Source organism: Hippopotamus amphibius, chromosome 13 (genome assembly GCF_030028045.1).
Source record: "Hippopotamus amphibius kiboko isolate mHipAmp2 chromosome 13, mHipAmp2.hap2, whole genome shotgun sequence".
NCBI classification, from domain to species: Eukaryota; Metazoa; Chordata; class Mammalia; order Artiodactyla; family Hippopotamidae; genus Hippopotamus; species Hippopotamus amphibius.
The window spans coordinates 1,874,796-1,879,507 of record NC_080198.1 but is presented as its reverse complement, the minus strand read 5'-3'; positions in this window follow the sequence as shown (position 1 = coordinate 1,879,507).

The following is a 4,712-nucleotide window of genomic DNA, read 5'->3' as shown; positions in this document are numbered from 1 at the left end:
AGGGGCGCCACCGCCCGCCGCCCGCCCCGCCCCGCCCCGCCCCGCCCCGCCCCGCCCCGCCCCCAGCGCGGCCCCCGGGCCCGCCCCCAGCCCGACCGCGCCCTCGGGCCCGCCTCCAAAGAGGCGCCGTCCTCAGATTCGACCCAATCAGAATCCACCTTCGGACCCGCCCCGGCCGGACTCCGCCCCAGCGCTGCTCCCGGCCCCGCCCCCAGCCCGGTCCCGCCCTCGGGCCCGCCTCCAATGAGACGCCGTCCTCAGACTCGACCCAATCAGAATCCACCTTCAGACCCGCCCCGGCCAGACTCCGCCCCAGCGCGGCTCCCGGCCCCGCCCCCAGCGCGGCCCCGCCCTTAAGCCCTTCCGCAGCACCCACCTCAGTCCCCGCCACGCCGTCGCCGCCTATCTGTGCGATGCCTCCGCCTCCCCCCGCCCCTCCCCCCCACCGCCGGCCCGCTGCCTGGGCCCTCCTTCCTACCTGCCTGCCTACCTGGGTTCTCCTACCTGCCTGGGCTCTGCTACCTGGTCTCTCCCAGACCCCCGGAAAGGCGCGGGCTCGAGGCAGGGGTGGGGTCTCTGCGCCTGCTAGCCCAGCCCTCGGGCCCAGAAGGCCTCCTCCGGAAGGGACCTCTGGGGAAGGCAGACGGCTGGGTCGCCTCGCGGCTCCTCTCCCAGAGGATGGGGAGGCGGCAGCACCGCCCGCGCTGAGGAAGGGGAAGGCCTGGCGCGCACTGCAGGGAGGAGCCGGCTGCAGCCCCGGGGAGGGGCCGGGGTCCTGCTGGGGCTGTGTGCTCGAGGTGACCCCCGGGGCTCTGGGAGCGGGGAAGTAGGGAGCCCCGTGCGGTGGGAGGCTAGGTCTGGGGGATTCCCAAGCCCAAAGGCAGCCTAGCAGTGGTGGAAGCAGCTGCACAGCCGTCTCAGGATGAGCTGGCTCGGTCGGGGATCTGGGTCCAGCGGGAGGAACTGACCCACCTGATAAGACTGACCTGAGCTGAGGAACAAGGGAGGCTCAGGGGAGTCCTGTGGAAGGGCAGACCCGCTCCCCAGATGGCCCAGCGAACGGGGGCTCCTCAGAGAAATGAGACCGAAATGTCTGTAAGGAGCTTAAACTAGATCAAACAGGACCTATCCAGCAAAAGTCTCCCCAGTTACCCAGATGGAAGGGAACTGAGAACACTCCTGCCCTCTTCAGACAGTCCCCTCACAAAAGCGCTACAGAACTCCAATTCCATGTGATTTTAAAATGCGATCAATGCCTGCTCTGGGATCCATCAGGGAACAAAGCAGAGAAAAATCCATACCCTCTCCAGCAGAAAAGAGAAGACAGCCTTCCTGCAGCTTAAGGAGACCACAGAGAGCAAGTCCACCAGGACCAGGACCCTCAAGGACCCTGACCAGCTTTACTGGCCAAGTGGGAAAAAGATTGGACCAGGAGGCAAAGGCAGACCCATGGAGAAGGGGAAGTTACTGATCTCCGCTCCCATGGAAAACAACCAACAGCAGCAAACAGGAGCCCCCCAAGTGCCAGGGAAAGGAGCCCTGGGAGCCCAGCTTTGTTACATCAGGTTGGAGCCAAGGACATAGGCTCCATCCAAGGAAGAAGGAGACTGAGGACATGGGACAGAAGGCTTCCCCATGCTGGGCTGGCTCTGGGAAGGGGGACACATCAAAGTCCAGGACCCCAGAGAACAATGTCTGCCGCCAGCTCCTGGTGCCACCCACAGCACCAGGTGGAGAGGAGGAAGGGAAAGGTGTGTCCAGGAGCCAGGATGGGCCAAGGTCCCACTAACTAGAGGCATGGGGAGAGGAAGAAAGAAGGTCAGGCAGCTGTGGGTGCGCTGGACAAGGGGCTGGCTAGCTGAACTGGCCTTTCCACTGGCCTTGCCTGGAACAGCTTTGGGGTGGGGAGGGAATGTTGGCCTGGGTTTGGTTTTTGCCAGAAAATGCAGCCACCATTTGCATTTGTGGGGTGATGGAATTGCTCTAAAACTGGACTGTCGTGAGGGCTCCATCACCCAGGAGATTTATTAAAATCATTAAGTTGTACACTTGCAATAGCTTTTTACGGTATGTCAAGTATAACTCAGTAACACTGTTAAAAAAATACGTGCATTTCCTCTCTCTGGTGGTAAATTCCTGGATAGCACAGGGGCATTTTATCTGAAATGGAATTATGCTCATTTGAAATGGAATAATGTAAAAATGTTTATGATGTCTCACTTAATGCCCAATTTTTTTTTTTTTAATTTTTTGGCTGCACCTTGTGGCATATGAGATCCTAGTTCCCTGACCAGGGATCAAGCCCAAGCCTCCTGCATTGGAACCGCAGAGCCTTAACCACTGGACTGCCAGGGAAGTCCAATGCCCAAAATTTTGAATAATGCACATCCCCCAATTTTTTTTTTTTGCAATTCATTTTTTAAAGAACTTTTGAGATATAATTGACATACAATAAACTGCATATATTTAAAGTGTACAATTTGATATTTTTTATTAGTAATATATATATGGCACTCCCAATCTCCCAATTCATCCCCCCTCCGCAAGTTTTTTAAATGTGTCAAGGATTTAACATTTTTAAAGCTAATGGTGGGTGAGCGGAACGGATTTTCACTGTTTGTGCTACTGCCACACGGTGGCACCATCCCAGCTGACAAAAGGAAGCACCTGCTGTGACCCCAGCGTCCCCTCGGGTGAGAACTCCTCCAGGTGGTGAGAGGGAGCCCTTCTCCCCTTTGCTTCCTCCTTTCTTTCTGGTATCATCTTTTCCTTTCTTTCGACACTCACCATTATTAAAATATACAGCCTCTAACAATATCATCCGAGTCTTCTTTCTTTGGAGAGCTCAGGCTAGGGCTGCACATGTACCTCTGATCAGAATTAAAGGTGGAAACCACCACGAAGACCCGACGCCAGCCACGACACCCTGTGTTCTTAATGCAGAAGAGTGCCTGCTGCAAAACGTTAGAACATGAAAAGCAGCAAGAGCACAAAAATATGCCGCAGGAGCTGTGGACGTGGGTGCCCGGGGCTGGTGCGGGCTGAGGGCTGGGAGGGCTCCCCGGGACAGCCACCCGGTGGCCAGAGAAACGTCGGATATCCACTCTCCCCTCCCAGAGCTCCTAACAGGGGCCAAAGGAGCCCTGCCTGCTTCGTGCCAAGGTGCCAGGCTCACGCGGGAGGCTCCGACTGGACACACGGGGTCAGCAGGCCCAGCACCCCCGCCCCGCCCCCCACCAGCGCACTGTGGCCCCAGCCCAGGCGCTCTGCCCTCCCTGGAGGGTCGCCCTGGCTTCCTCCCCGCACCGCTTCTCGTGGGCCCCCAGCCCCCACCAGGTGGACCTGCTAGACAGGCGCGGGGGACAAGCCCTGGACCCTCGGGAGCCCCCCCACCTCTCCCACCGCCTCTGCTCCCCTCTCCCGAGGCCCCTCCCCGATGTCCCAGCCTCTCACGCGTGCCAGTCTTCAGAGTCCGACCTGGACCTGCCAGAGGGACCTGGGGGCACAGGTCATCTTCCTGGGGTGGAAAGCTGCGCTCTGACACAGGAAAGCGCCAGGGGCAGCCCTACAGGAGACCCTTCCTCGCCAGCCTCCTTTTTCTGGGAGGGGTGGGGAGGTGGGTGCAAGAGGGGGAGGCAGGAGGGGAGCCGATGTGAAGATCCCCCACCCACCCCGCGGACCTGTCTGCTCTTTCGCGGACCTGACGCCCCCCCAGGCTGGATCCTCTTGTCACCGCTTTCATCGGTGTGAGCAGGGGCGCCCCCACACGTCCTCTCTTGGGGCTTTGGGAGGAAGCGCTGAGATGCGGATGCTGGAGGAGGGTGGGTGGGGCCGGGGCGGTCTGTGAGGAAACGAAACGGGGGCCCGCCCAGGGCCGACATTCCCGGGCTTCAGGGCAAGAGAACGGTGGTAATCTCTTCCCGGTTTAGAAACCGCTCAAGAGCCAGAGCACGTAGGCTCAGGGGACAGAGTGCAGGGGGCGGGGGTGCCGGGGAGGGCACTGGGAGGAGGACACTAAGGGGCCGGGGTGGGGCTGCGGTGGAGTCTGAAGGCACAACAGGAGGAGGCTGGTGTGTCGGACGCACGGCAGGGCTGGGGGGCGCACGGGAGAGGGAGGGGGAGGGACGTCTACAGGCACACCTGTGTTTCGGAAACTGTGGGCAGAGCCGAAGCTGGGATACGCCATAAAGCGGATTTCGCCAACCAGCGCCTCCCGGGATTGTTCTGAGCTGGGCCACGGTGCCCACATCCCTGCCGGCGGCCACAGCCCCTGCTGTCCAGGCCTGCTGGGAGCCCTGCGGAGCCCTCCCCTCAGGCCGCTGGCAGACAAACAGCAGGGCCTGCGGGGGAGGAGGAAGCCTGGGGTTCCGCCATCCCTGCCAGGGACACCTCTGCGTCCCCGGCCAGCTGCTTCCCCATCAGATCCCCGGTTTCCTCGGACACAGACACTGACTCCTGTGCTGCCTGCACCCCACCCCTGGAAGCCACCGTGAGACCCTGGGGGGCCGGTCCAGGTGGGCCGCACTCCAGGCACCTGCCAACCATCTTCCCAGGGACAAGAAACCCTTATCATTTGAACCACCTGCCCTCACTGAGTGCCAGCAGCCCCACCTGCACGTGCCCCTTGGACGGAAACCCTGTAACTGGGCCACCCGAGCTGGACCCCCACACCCCCCCAGGGGCTCGGACCAGAGCCAGGCTGCCCCAAGGGC